The sequence below is a fragment of the Trichosurus vulpecula genome, chromosome 3 (assembly GCF_011100635.1).
Source record: "Trichosurus vulpecula isolate mTriVul1 chromosome 3, mTriVul1.pri, whole genome shotgun sequence".
Lineage (NCBI taxonomy): Eukaryota > Metazoa > Chordata > Mammalia > Diprotodontia > Phalangeridae > Trichosurus > Trichosurus vulpecula.
In genome coordinates, this window is record NC_050575.1 from 25099723 (window position 1) to 25115350 (window position 15628).

General features: G+C 37.6%; 1 protein-coding gene across 9 annotated transcripts in view; it reads left to right on the top strand.

Moving 5' to 3' along the window:
- RAPGEF6 (Rap guanine nucleotide exchange factor 6) overlaps positions 1-15628 on the top strand; it is a 236387-nt gene that overhangs the window by 21238 nt on the left and 199521 nt on the right. The window lies entirely within an intron of this gene.

The following is a 15628-nucleotide window of genomic DNA, read 5'->3' on the forward strand; positions in this document are numbered from 1 at the left end:
AGGCTAGTCAGTCAGTCAGTGGGGGGAGTTAAAGGAGTCAGGGGCTTGAGGAGCACAGGGGAGGATGTCAGGTTTACTTAGGCTAAATTCTGGTCTGATTATTCTTCAGTGCATTTTTAGAGCTTTATTCGAATGTTTGTGGAGAATATGTTTCTTTAGGTCCTAACATGCTTCATTTTCCCACGATACCCCCTCAGAAGATACCTTAGTTTTAATGAATTCTACAGACCTGCCATACTGGCCTACTTGCTGTTCCTTACACACATTGTTTCAACTGCCTCCCTGGAATGTAATGCTCTCTTTCCTTGTTTTTGCTTTTTAAACTCCCAGAGTTGCATGGAAGTTGAGCTTAAGCTCCATCTTCTCTGCAGACCTTTCCCTTCCCATACTAGCGCCTCTGAGGTTACCTCTAAGTTTACCTTCTACTCTGTATATCATATCTCCGGTTTTTACTTATGTGTGTACGTATTTTCTCTGTCCATTGGAACATAAATTCCTTGAGGTCAGATCTGCTTTTTCTTTCTGTGTAACTGCGTAGTACATGCTTATTGGTTGATGGATACTTTCTGCAGTATTTCTGTCTAATTATTGTATGGTTTTAATTTTACTTGCTCTATATTTGGCACATAATTCCTTTTTCTCAGGTTTTTGGATTGGAGAATTATGTAGAAAACTACTTCCCTATCTTGATGATTTTGTGACCAGGAGTTTTCATTCTATTGGAATGTATAAAATGTAAATGGAGCTACATAAATTCATACGAGGAAGCAGAGAGGTCTTATTACTAATTACTAGGGGAAGGTCAGGAAAGGTTTCTTGTAAGAGGTTGCACATGAGCTAGGTAATAGTGAGGAGAGAGTGTATTCTAAGCCTGAAAGACAGCTTCTGCAAAGGCATAGATGGATGGGTTTTGTACGAAAGATAATGTAATGAAATTTGTGGTCCATACTACAATTCATGTGTGTTCATTTGTGTGATGTACTCTGTTCTAACAAAAATTAAAAGGAGGGAGATGAGTTTTTACGTATCGGTCACTGTGCCCAAGACCCGAGCTTGCCTTCTGAGATCCAACAACCATGGGGTGATCTGGGGGAAGGAGATGAGAGTGAAATGTTTCCAGTAGCTTTTGTGCCTGGTTAGGTTAGGTTAGGTTAGGTTATAACTTCTTGAGAGGTGACTTCCTTAGGGGAAGCAGAGAAGGAAATAAGCATTCATACAGCACCTACTATGTACCAGGCACTGTACTAAATGCTTTACAGGTATTTCATTTGAATTTCATAATAACCCTGTGAGTTAGGTACTGTTATTATCTTCACTTTACAGTTGAAGTCGAGGCAAATAGAGGTTAAATAACTTGTCCAGGGTCATGCAGGTAGTAAGTGTCTGAGGTTGGAGTTGAACTCATGTCTTCGTGATTTCAGGCCCAGCATTCTATCCACTATACAGTACAATTCAGCTGTCTCATTCTTAGAAAGTGAAAGGTTGGGAGCTTGTTCTGCAGAAGAGGAGTAAAGAGTATTCTTGGGAAATAAGGGTGGGTATGAGACCTGTGATTAACTGTTGCAGGAAGTTTTGATGTATATCTGGCTTCCCACCTTTTGATTGGTTCTAATGAGACTACATTCCACTTAGGGTGAAGCCACATGTTCCCTCTGATTTCCCCAGCCCCTACTTTGGAGACTTCAGTTTTAGAGGCCATCAACTTGTATATTGGAGTCCATAAGTACAAGAGGGGAGGATATGGGCTGACAGGAAAACCAAACCAGGTGTTGAACTCCATAAATGGGGGAAAATGACCTAGGGCCCTTTAGATAACTTCAACCCAGTCTGGATCAAGTGATATACATTGATCGAATGAATCTCAAGAGAGGGAGATGGTTGAGTGATAGTGGAAGAGGGAGGGAGAGACCAAGGAGAATGTCTACACCTGTTATTATCCTTGTGTGTGGGTAGGCTGAAGAAAAGGAACACTGGGCCTCGGAGAGGGTGGCCAGGTAGTATCTTCTGGGGAGAATCTAATTTCTGCTTAAGTGCAAGAAACTGGAAAACTTGTGAGAGGAAGAGGTCTGAGATGAAGGGAAATTTGTCAGCTTATAGAATGGTGTTTCTAGAGCAAGGCTGTTCAACTTTAGGTTTTTATTGAAACAATAGACAATATATTTGGATTTGCCATTTATTTTAGTGAGAGCTCTGCAGTAGCTGGGCTTCATTTACTAACACATTTATGTGAATTTCTATGCAGGTGGGCTGCATAAATCACACTTCAGGCTGCATGCCACCTGTAGGCCGCATTTTGGACGGCCCTGTTCTAGAGTGTACAGTGGTGTTTCAACAGTCCGTCTAGTAGCTACTGTGGGAGTGTAAAACCAACAACAGCCAGCTCACAGAACGCTGCAAGCCCAGGCTCTTTTGATCTGCTTTACTAAGGAAAGGGGTTAACAAGTTTACTTTAATCCAGCATACAAATATCATTTACTTAGTTCAGGGGAAAAAGTTAGCACCCTGAACTTCAGAGCAAATACGAACAAATTACGAACAGACCTTGTCTGATTCAAATCCCAATTCATAGTTACCAGAGTTTAACCAAGTCCGAACATCCGGGCAGGCTGGAGGGCTCTTAACTACAGCTGCCCAGAGTCTCCACATCAGCAAGCTACCAAGAGTGAGAGCCCTAGGCAAATAGCTCTGTCTTCCCTTTTTATGCGCTCTTTAGCCATCATCAAACGTCATCTGAGTGACCAGAACTTAGGCTCTTACTATTGGCTCTGGAGTTAGCACCTCCCTTCATTGGCCCCACCTGGAGCCCCACCTTAGTTACCAATTCACACCCACATAGGTTTAGCACCTAATAGGGTTTTGGGCCTGGGGCCTAGCACCTAGTAAGACTTAATCAGAGACACTGAATTAATCGAAGGAAACAAAGGCCAAACTCTTCAAGGATCCCCAATACAAGTGGAAGGAGAAAATGAATTTGGAATTAAACGTGAAGTAACTCTTGGCTTTTCACAGGAATTAGGAGAAGGTGGGAGTTTGCCATGGGGTGGGGTATTGAATTGTCTAGCTCTTTTCCTTTCTCAATGATTGTGTAATGGCAGAAGGTAGGTCTTTTACTCTTTCACTAAGCGATAATTTATTGCTACTTTTCTGTTCAGATGTCTTAATAGATTCTAACATTCGTCTCAAAGAATGGTGCTGATTTTCTGCTTTTAGGAATTTTTTGTTCATTTTCTACTTTAATAGCATTTCTGGTAGTTGGGCTTAATCCTTGTGTTTTGCCAATAACCTATCCCTAAATGTAAAGAAACTGCTGATGGCTTGCTGCCACACAGACTTGTTTTGAATGTACAAGTTGAGTCACAGGATACACATTATTTGGGAACCTAATAGGAATAGTTGTTTTTAACTGTTTTCTTAAAACTATAGCTGATCTGCCTGTAACAGCAAGGCAATAAACACAACATTGACCATAATCATGAATATGCCTATGTAGTTCTGTATTGCAAAGTATGAAAGACTCTCCATATAGAAGGTAAAAGAAGTAAAATATTTATTCAGACACCAGATAACCAGATCCCATAACCAGGCAATCTGCTTCCACAACCAGGCAGCCTACTTTTTCATAACAGCAGGGAACTTAAAACACAATATCACAGGATGGAGGGTTGTCATCCCAAAACCTCTCTGACCCCCTGCTGGGGTCTTCCCCAAAACTCACAGTACAGCTATCACAGTCTGCTCAGCTATCACAGGTTGACTTTGTTTTTTTCTTACCTCAGATCTATCATAACAGCCATAACAGTTCTCTCTCCATTTCCTGTGACACAACTACCTTTTCCTCCCAGCAAGCTCCTCCTACCACATGTGACTTAGACTTCCTGTGACTTATGCAGGTCACATGGCCTATTAATGGGTGGGAAAGATCTTCAAATCTAAATTGCTATTATACTGCCACACATGCAAAAAAAGAAATTACACAGTCACCAAATTTTACTGTCTCCTACGTTAGTAATTAACCTTGTAACTGTACTTTTGGAGCAGCTGTCATGTATAGACTCAATGGGTATGATGATTAGGTGTAAAGAGTTGTATAATCAGACCTTTTTTGGGTAATTTATATTTAAATAAGTGATTGTTGACTTTTAATTATTAGAAAGGTCATATAATGAATTATGTCATGCCAATAAGTAAATTATTTCCTGAGAGCCCTTATTATGATGTCATTCATTATAGTAAGTAAAAATTTCCTCTTATGGAGCAATTGTTTTTACCCCCCATTTTATTCCTGTTGACTGCTGATACCCATAATAGGTTTGGAGTCCCTCATCAGCCTCTCTGTTTGGATATCTCTTTGGCCCCTCAAACTCAACATGTCCAAAATAGGAACTCACTACCTTTCCACCTAAACTCATCCTTCCTCTAAATTTACCTGTTTCTTTCCATCTTGTGATTCAAGTTTGCAATCTTGGAGTTATCCATCTAACCTGCTCTTAACATCCAGTCAGTTGACAAGTCTTGTCAGTTCCACTTCCACAGCATCTCTCATTTGTTGCCTTTTTTCTAATCACAGGACCATCTCTCTAGTGCCTGTAGGCCGTTGGGATCTTTCACATGGATGAATAATACTAGACTTCTGCCTGGGTGACCTGCTTCCAGGCTCTCTCCCTCTTCATTCCATCTTCTACAGATATGACCATGCCATTTCCCTGCTCAAGAATCTTCCAAGGCTGCATATTACCTCTAGGATAAATGGCAAATTCTTTCCTTGTTATTTAAGCCCTTTACAATCTGACTTCTCTCTACCTTATAAGAATTATTTAGTATTTCTCCCCTTCACACACTCTCTACTGCCAAACTGGCCTGCTTGTTGCTTTTGGAACTCTGCATCCTATCTCACGCCTCTACCTTTGTCCAGATCATTCCTCATGCCTGGAATGTACTTCCTCTTCACCTGAAGGAGGCTGTTCCAGATTCAGTTCCTGTCCTTCAAGCAACCTATCCTAGTCCTAATGGTTAATGCTTCCTTTAGAATCCCTGGCTTTTCTCAGGTTTCTCTTCCTACTGGAAGCCTTTGATAAACTTCCTAGTTGTTAGTGCTCTCTCCTTCCTAGATGTTTATCTCTTGTAGAGTTCTCTTCCCTGTCCTCCCAGTAGAATGTGAGCTCTTTGTCCTGAGGGCAAGAATGGTTTTTCATCTTTGTATTCCTGGCACCTTACACAATGCTTTGCACTTAGGAATGTATCATAAATGCTTATTGACTAGAATTGAAATGACAAACCTGAATTTGGGATATTTGTTGATATTTTCTTTTAATATATATAATAGAGATTGTTTGGAGTAGAGACTTCTGACTAGAAGATGTAATTATAAAACTAGTGATTGTTTTTCGGTATTCTAGATTTATTGCAGGAAGGGGCCCTTAGGAGCCAATCTCCTCATTTTCTAAATGGGGAAATTAAAGCCCAGAGAGAGAATCTTTTCTAAGTGACACAGGTAAATAAGCTTTAGAAGTAGAATTTTAATTTAGTTCCTCTGATTTCAAATCAGGTACTCTCCTATGGTACTGAATTACCTCCCTAATTTTAAAGGAAGAAAAATTATTTTTTTTTTTGGTATGCCTAACACAAGCTAGGATCACATATAAATTCCTTGTTTTATGTCCCCTTTTCTCTCCCTCGTGCCCCCCTCTCCTCTTCCCCCAAGCATTTTATGCATAACTTAAAATCACTTGATCTGGACAAATGCTGTTTTAAGAGATGAATGTGTTGCCTTGTTCTTGGAGACAAGCACATGACTTCTTATGTCAGTCCTAAGGCACTTTTGTTTTCTTGTAGACAACTTCTAGCAAATATCATTCAGTATTGTCTGACTGAGTATAATAAAGAACTGGCAAGACTAACTAGGCTAACCTTGAATAGAATCTGAATCTGTTCGGAAAGTAGGGTTTCTTAGCAATCTGTTGTTCCAGATCAAGGGAGGTTTATATTTCAGAAAGATTCTTAGGCTTTTTTTGTTCGTTAGTTGGTTTGCTAGTCTTAGTATAAGAATTTGAGAGTTTTGATATACAAAAGTTTATATAAGTTTTTTGAGTAGCCTATAGCTATTCTATAGCTAATTGCTTATGGCATACAATGATGCTGTGCTAATTTTAAGTTGTTCTTGGTCTTACACATTTGGTAGAAATAGAATTTTTGTGTTAAATTAAGTTTTTGTGACTAGTATGTTGAAGACACAAATCTTAAATTGCTGTGGATTCCTAGGTGTTGTATCTTATTTATTAGCATTATAATTAAAATAAATTTTTATTCATGCCTTTGGTTTACTTATCGTAATTAAGCCTCGAATTGCCCCTCTCCCTGCCCTGGCATATTATTTATGTTGTTTAAATAATGCTCATTCTTTATTTACCTATAAATATAACTATTACGAATATATACATGTATGTATGTATTTATATATATATATATTTTTTCCTCCTCTTATTTGGACTTTCAAGTATAACTTAATGCTATAAATTTACTTGTAGAATCATATATTCAGAATTAGAAGGGACCTTAGAGGTCACTGAGTCCATCTCCCTTAATTTTACAGATCAAGAAGCAGGTTCAGTGATGTTAAGGGACTTACCCAAGGTCACAGAAATAGAGATATGTCAGAGACAGAGCCAGTATTGGAACCCAGGCCCCCTCACTCCATATTCAGTTCTCTTTCCATTCCTCTGTGCTGCCTCAATAAGAGTCAGTACTGATCATTCTTTATATCCCCAGTGCCTAGTAGTAGATAGTAGGCACTTAGTGAATGCTTAGTGGTTGACTGAAGCTTGCTTAGTTGTCTTCCTTTTATTAGAATAGAAAATACATAATGAAATGTCAGACTTATTTTTTTGAATTTATATAAATAATTAAACTTTTTATGAGGCTAATTTCTCCCAAACTGGGAATAACTTTTAGCAGATTTAATGAGCCCTTTTAGTACAGTAATTGTTTATTTAAGAGATTTTAGCTTTGATTGTAGGACATTTGTAGGTACCAGTAAATAAAACTGTTGTTTGGATTTCCTGTAGGCATTTACATTTCGCAAAGTTCTGCATTACTCAGCAGTTAATCATTCCGTGTTAATTTCTGTGCTTAAGCTGTTTCAGTATTGAAGTTTGAGATAGCTAAGGATTTCTTAACATCTCCTATAGCAGGCAGTAGAGTATGCAAGAGAAGAGCACTGACTCTGGAGTCAGAGGATGACTGATGACGTCTCTGATACTTATTTTACCTGTGGGAACTTGAACAAATCATTTCACTTCCTTGGGCCTAAATTTCATCATATCTGAAATGAAGGGACTATACTAGAGGCAGGGAACTTGTAGCCTTGAGGCCACATGTGGCTTTCTAGGTCCTTGGGTGCAGTCTTTTCACTGAGTCCAAGTTTTACAGAACAAATCTTTTTATTAAGGGGATTTATTCTGTGAAATTTGGATTAAGTCAAAAGGCCACACTTGAGGACCTAGAGGGCCACACATGGCTTTGATGCCGCAGGTTCCCCTCCCCTGGATTAGACTGTAGGAATCTGAAGTTCCTTTCTGTTCTAGATCTATCATTATAATCCACCTGCAGCCTTCTGCGCTTTTTAGAAATTTTTTTGTCTAGCTCAAGGCTTTTTAAACTGTTTCCACCTGTGACTCCTGTTTGCCTGAGAAATATTTAAGTGACCCCACGTATACAGGTATATGAAATATGTATACAAATCAAATATTCTGATAATGAATCATAAAGAAATTTATTTTAAAGCAATTCTTTGGTGTACATATAATTTTACCATTTATTAAAGATGAAAGCAAACCTGCATACTGATGAGATGGATGTGTTTGTTTATTTTTACATAAAGAATTAAATGTTGGTGGAATATTTGATACTGTAGGATGTAGAGCATCTTCAACGTTTTTTAAGAGTTGATTGATATTTTGATTTTATAATCATAAATGCTGAGAATACCACTTTGCATAAATGCATAGTACAAAATGGCGGAAGTATGTTTAGAGCCATTTCAGAAATTGTTGGAAAAATCTGTCCTTGTCCTCTGCCAAAATTCATTCATTTTTTAATTTATTTTTAGGAAACTCAAGTTTTAAACCTATGTTGCTTGATAACTTGGCAAATTCTTCCTGAACTTTTAATGGCAGATGACTGATAAGTTAAAAAATGTTTTTTATTTTTTTAAGATCATCGTAATGGATATACCAATTTTGCCAGTCTCCAAAAGAGATACATTTATCATAAATGAAAAGAGGAAATTCACAATGAAGAAGAAAACAATTGACACAGAAACTACTATACTCAAATATATGCCAGCAAAACTGAAAAGTTAAATGAAATGGATGAATAGCTACTAAAAAATAAAATAAGCAAATTAACAAATCTAAACAACCCATTCTCAGAGAAAAATATGGAATAATATATAAATCACTTGCTAGGAAACTAAAAAAAAAGAAATAAACACCCTCCTTGTCAAGATTGAATTTTTTTTCTTAAAAATTATTTTATTATTTAATATTTTAATTTTCAACATTGATTTCCACAAGATTTTGAGTTACAAATTTTCTCTCCATTTCTACCCTTCCCCCACTCCAAGATGGTATATATTCTGATTGCCTGTTCCCCAGTCAGCCCTCCCTTCTGTCACCCCACCCCCCACCCCCCATCTCTTTTCCCTTTACTTTCTTGTAGGGCGGGATAGATTTCTATGCCCCATTCCCTATATATCTTATTTCTCAGTTACATGCAAAAACATCTTTTTTTGGGGGGGGGAACATCTTCTTTTAAAACTTTGAGTTCCAAATTCTCTCCCCTCTTCCCTTCTCACCCACCCTCCCTAAGAAGACAGGCAATTCAACGTAGGCCACACATGTATCATTATGTAAAACCCTTCCACAATACTCATGTTGTGAAAGACTAACTATATTTCCCTCCAACCTGTCTTGTCCCCCTTTATTCAGTTTTCTCCCTTGACCCTGTCCCTTTTCAAAAGTGTTTGCTTTTGATTACCTCCTCCCCCTATTTGCCCTCCCTTCTATCATCCCCCCTTTTTTATCTTCTTCCTCCTCCTTTCCTGTGGGGTAAGATACCCAGTTGAGTGTGTATGTTATTCCCTCCTCAAGTCAAATCCCATGAGAACAATGTTCACTCATTTCCCCTTGCCTGCCCCCTCTTTCCTTCCTACAGAACTGCTTTTTCTTGCCACTTTTATGTGAGATAATTTACCCCAGTATATCTCTCCCTTTCTCCCTCTCTCAGTATATTTCTCTTTCATCCCTTAATTTCATTTTATTTTTTTAGATATCATCTCTTCATATTCAACTCACCCTTTGCCCTGTGTGTGTGTGTATATATATATATATATATATATGTATGTATATTCCCTTCAGCTAGCTTAATACTGAGAAAGATCTCATGAATTATACACATCGTCTTTCCATGTAGGAATGTAAACAAAACAGTTCAGCTGTAGTAAGTCCCTTATGATTTCTCTTTCTTGTTTACCTTTTAATGCTTCTCTTGATTCTTGTGTTTGAAAGTGAAATTTTCTATTCAGCTCTGGTCTTTTCACTGAGAAAGCTTGAAAGTCCTCTATTTTATTGAAAATCCATATTTTGCCTTGGAGCATGATACTCAGTTTTGCTGGGTAGGTGATTCTTGGTTTTAATCCTAGCTCCATTGACCTCTGGAATATCATATTCCAAGCCCTTTGATCCCTTAATGTAGAAACTGCTAGATCTTGTATTATCCTGATTGTGTTTCCACAATACTGAAATTGTTTCTTTCTGACTGCTTGCAGTATTTTCTTCTTGATCTGGGAGCTCTGGAATTTGGTGACAATATTCTTAGGAATTTTCTTTTTGGGATCTTTTTCAGGAGGTGATTGGTGGATGCTTTCAATTTCTGTTTTACCGTCTGGCTCTAGAATATCAGGGCAGTTCTCCTTGATAATTTCTTGAAAGATGATATCTAGGCTCTGTTTTTGATCATGGCTTTCAGGTAGTCCAGTAATTTTAAAATTTTTTCTCCTGGATCTATTTTTGAGGTCAGTGGTTTTTCCAATGAGATATGTGACATTTTCTTCCATTTTTTCATTCCTTTGGTTCTGTTTTATATCTTGATTTCTCATTAAGTCACTAGGTTCTAATTTTTAAGGTAGTATTTTCTTCAGTGGTCTTTTGGACCTCCTTTTCCATTTCGCTAATTCTGCCTTTCAAGGCATCCTTCTCCTCATTGGCTTTTTGGAGCTCTTTTGCCATTTGAGTTAGTCTATTTTTTAAGGTGTTATTTTCTTCAGTATTTTTTTGGGTCTCCTTTAGCCAGTTATTGACTTGTTTTTCATGGTTTTCTCACATCACTCTCATTTCTCTTCCCAGTTTTTCATCTACTTCTCTAACTTGCTTTTTCAAATCCTTTTTGAGCTCTTCCATGGCCTGAGATCAATTCATATTTTTCTTGTGGGCTTTTGGTGTAGGCTCTTTGACTTTGTTGACTTCTACTGGCTATATGTTTTGATCTTCTTTGTCACCAAAAAAAGATTCTTGAGTCTGAGTCTGAGTCCTTTTTAGCTGCCTGGCCATGTTCCCAGCCCACTACTTGACCTTTGAGCTTTTTGTCAGGGTATGACTGCTTGTAGAGTAGAGAATGCTTTTTCCCAAGCTTTAGGCACTGCGATGCTGTTTTCTGAGGTACTTCTACTCCACTGTCACCACAAGCTGTGCCACATCAGCGCCCCTCCTCCCCCAAGAACCGCCAACCAGGATTGTGCCCCAGATCCAAGCAGGGCAAAGCAAGCTGTGCATTCCTGCTCTGGTCTACTGCTTGATTCCTCCCGCTCTGTGAGCCAGGGACTCCAGAAGCAGCTGACGCTGGAGCTCTACCACCACACCACCTCACCACCTCACTACCTCCGCTTCCTCCAGGACTGGTGGCCAGACCACGCTGTAACCCGTTCTGCCAGTTTACCCACTAACCTGCTCTGTGGTTTTTGGCGTTTGTGGGTTGAGAAGTTTGGTAGCTGCCGCAGCTCAATGATTCATGGCCCTAAGTCCTGCTACACGACTCCTGGTCTGGCTTGTGGCCCATGCAGGGCTGTGCTCTGCTCCCAGTATCATGCCATAGACACTTCCCAGCGACCATCCAGGCCGTCCTGGGCTGGAGACCTGCTTCACTCCGCTATTTCGTGGGTTCTGCAGCTCTAGAATTTGTTCAGAGCCATTTTTACAGGTGTTTGGAGGGATTTGAGGGAGAGCTTAAGCAAGTCCCTGCTTTCCAGTTGCCATCTTGGCTCTGCCCCCAACTGATTTTTTTTATTTCAATTGAGTATGGTTTATGAACCCAACTTAATTTTTTAAAATCAAAATTTGAAGAAGTATTTCTGAAACTGTGTCTCTGTGTACTTCAGCTGATCAATCATAACTCTTATAGTTAAATCTTTGAGAAGGCTATTTTCAATTATAAAATCATTTGTGGCTCTAAACATTTCTAAAGAACCATTTTCCAGCCTTTTCGTCCATATGTTAATTTTTTTAGTAAAACTTTTAATTTTACCTTTTAATATAAATGTTATATTTTTTCCCTTGAATGGACATGTTTAAATCATTGAGTTTTTTGAAAATATCTGACAAATAATACAATTTTGAAAGCCATGTCATTATGAAAAAATTAACAAAATGGATTTCTGCTCAGTCAAAAATATAACTGTGTCTTTAAATTTCAATAATAGTTTAAATTTTACTCTCTTGAGAGCCACCTTATCTCTGCATGTGATAATGTGCTTTTGTAATGAGAGTCCATGTCTTTCCAAAGGTTTGAAAACAACGACTGTTAAGGGCACAACTTTTTTTTTTTTATAAATTTCTTTATTTATTTTTAGTTTACCACGCACGGTTCTACATAGTTTTGAGTTCCAGTTTTTCTCCCCTCCCTCCCTCCTCCCTCCCCAAGACGGCACGAAGTCTCATATAACTGTCATGTATAACTTCGCATTGAATTAATTTATGCACTAGTCAAGTCGTGGAGAAGAATTTTGACCAATGGAATGAATCATGAGAAAGAAGAAACAGAACCAAAAAAAAAAAACCCAAAAACAAAAACAAAAGAGAAGCAGAAAGGGCGAGCATGTAGTGTGCCTCAGTCTGTATTCAAACTTCGCAGTTCTTTGTCTCGATGAAGATAGCATTCTCCATCGTGAGTCCCCTGGAGTTGTCCTTGCCCCTTAGGTTGCTGAGAAAAGCGCAGTTTGTCAGGGTTGGTCCTCACGGAATCCATATATCTGTGGCTGTGCACAACGTTCTCCTGGCTCTGCTCCGCTCACTCAGCATTATGTCGTGTAGGTTTTTCCAGGTTGTTATGAAGTCTGCATCATCCCCATTTCTTATGGCACAATAGTATTCCATCACCTTCATGTACCACAGTTTGTTCAGCCATTCCCCAATTGATGGGCATTAAGGGCATGACTTTTAATGAAGTTAATGATTTTGTTAGTATTATGAAACATCTAACTGGTGTTTTTTTTTTTTTTTTGGCTATGAATGCCAGTGGATCATGCAGTGAGTAAAACTGATATGTTCATTGCCACCAGCTTTAACTTTTGCTGCAAGTCATTCTTGCCCATCATTTCTCCACCGCCATCTGTACAGACTCCAATGCAATTTTTCTACTGTAAACCTTCATTTGTGAAAAATTCATCAACTTTAAGACATATATATATATACACACACACACATATATATATATACACACATATATATATATACACATACATATATACATATATATATATCTTCCCCTTTTTTGTGCCTTTCCCAAGGGTGACAATAAAGTAATTCTTCATGTATGTTTCCTTCATAAACTTATGTAACACCTGTGCCATGTTAAAAATATCAGTTGTTTTATCTAACAGTTGCAAACTTTGGGCTGCCCTTAAGCCTGGTAATAAGCTGCTGGAATTGGGCATTGCTAATTTAAGAAATTCTTTTGGAAACAGTATCATTTGGTAAAGCAATTTTACGAATTTAATCTCCATACTTTTTCCCATGAGCTGTATCTGACGTTTTAATAGCCACAGGTAACACAAGATCTTCTGTCATGTAGGGCTTTTTAGTTTTTGCAGTTAAATAAGAAGTTTAATAAGATGCAAGTAAATACTTCTCATTGACAGTAACAAATTTCTCAAAACATTGTTTTTCTTTATTTGAAGATTTTAAAAGTCATTCAGAATATTCCTTGGTGTATTGCAGTACATGGCATGCTTGGCATTAAGATACACATACAGTGCTGATGGTGAAGAAGTATTAAAGGGCTTTTGTATTTACTTGCTGCAGTTAAACACAGGTTTCTGTAAAGAAGGAGATAACAGTAATTTTAAAAAGGAAACATAACAACACTATCCAGTCCAAAGATATACTAATTTGATACATGCTGAGGAATGACTGTAGGGAAATATTAAAGTCTTTATTTTCCATAATTAAACTATTTTGTTTCTGTAAGAGCAGAGAACTTGTACAGTAGTTTCGAATCACAGCCGAGCTGTTTCTGGCAGTGTTTGTTGGTGTTGAATGGTGTGACACTGCATGTGTAGTGCAAAGTACGTATGTTGTTCCGAATCAAGGCTGCAGTGAAGTCTTGTGATGCAACATGGGCAAGCACTGCCAGAAACACTTTGGATTCATTATGTGTTTGATTTTGAATTACTGTGTTTTCAGAAACCTTTTACTGTTGCCATATTTTTTGAGACCCCCACATTCAGTTATACAACCCCATTGCAGCCCACAATTTAAGTAGTCCTGGGCTGGCTCAGGAGTTTTTAACTTCTTGTCCATGAACATTTAAAAAATGTTTTTAACATTTAATATAATTGGTTTTCTTTGTAATCCTACATATTTAAAGTCCATAGTTTCACCAGATCACCAGAGGGGTCCATGACCCAAGAAAATATTAATATTCAAAATTGGTTTATGTAGTATTTAATTAGTCAAAAATAAATATTAACTAGTATTGCTCTACCAACTAGAGGCACTTCTGTCTCTGTTTACCTTTTATCACCAAACTTGGGAAAAAATAGTCTACACTTTTCTTCTATTTATCACTCACTGCTCCTTGCGATCCAACTTAACATTTTACTTTATTGGAATTTCCCTCTTAAAGATCATCGATAACTTCCTAATTTTCAAATAGGGTTTTCGTTTTCCATTCCCTGTTCTTTTTAGTTTCCCCACATCATTTGGCACTGTTTAATATTCTTCTCTTACTAGATATTCTTTTGCTTTCTAAGAACATGTACCATCCTAGTATTCTTCCTTCTGTGTCCTTCACTGGTTCGTTATCTTCTGAAGCATAAATGTTGGTGTTCCTCAAGAGAGAATAAAAGAGGGCCATGAACAGTCTGCATTTTCTCCCCTGGCATTTTTATTCATTTCTGTCCCTTCAACCATCATCTCTATGAAGTTTACTCCCAAATATTTATGTTTAGATTTGACTTTTCTCTTGTGCTCTAGACCTGTATTTCATACTTCCTCGTGCCAGTACGTCAAACCTATGTTCAGTAATCTTGTTCCTAAAAATGACTCTGAATTTCCCTATTTCTACTAGTAGCACCACCATGTTCAAACCAAAACTCTTAGTTGTTATCGAAGACCAACAATCAAAAGGACAAGAAAACCCTATAAAACTCCCTTGATCAGAGCAACTGATTTGCTCTGAACCCTTCTTTCTTAATGGATTCAGATTATATTCAAAGTTAGCCTAGTTGATCTTCATAGTTCCGTTGACATTTTCTTAGATTCTTCTCCTACAGCATCTAATAAGTTGCTAAAATCCTATTTGATTCTACCTATGCAATATTTATCAAATACATTTTTTCCTTTTTGTTCTTTCTGCCATGGACTAATGTTAAGTCCGTATTTGCTACCCACCTGATCTATTGCAATAATCCCCAAACTGGTCTTCCTAGTTCCAACTTTCTTCTGATCTATACTTTATACTGTTGTCAGATGCACAAGTCTCATCATGTTTACTTCTCTGCTCAAAACTCTTCAATCTCTTGCTGTTGTTTTTGTATTGGGAAAAAATTGTGATGCAGTAGAAAGCATCTTGAATTTGGAATCAGAAGATTGGAGCTTGAGTTCTAATTTCACCTCATGTTGTCTAATTGTCTAACAATTGTAAGATTTTGAACCTGTTTTTTTTGTATATAAAATGGGTATTGTAACACTCAAACTTCCTGCTTTATGAATTGTCCTTTTAATTAACAAAAATATTGAATTATATTTAGTGTTTTAATGTTTTGTATTTTAATTCCTTTAAAATTTTTAATCCATGTGTTATATTTTGCCGTCTAACTGGTACATTCTACTTTGTGATTATTTTGGGTGATGGATATGATAAATTTAGCATACATGAAAACCGAAACTCAGAATATGAGTTGGAGTGAATTTATGCCAACCTACATGTAATTCTTTGTTTATCTTGGTCTATGGACTCCCAAATATTTTATATATTCTGTAATGCCAGGCACCATGCTATGCACTGGGGATACAAATAAGAAAAAGAGAGAAAGTCTCTTCCCTTAAGGAGCTTACACTCTAATGGGTGAAGACAACAC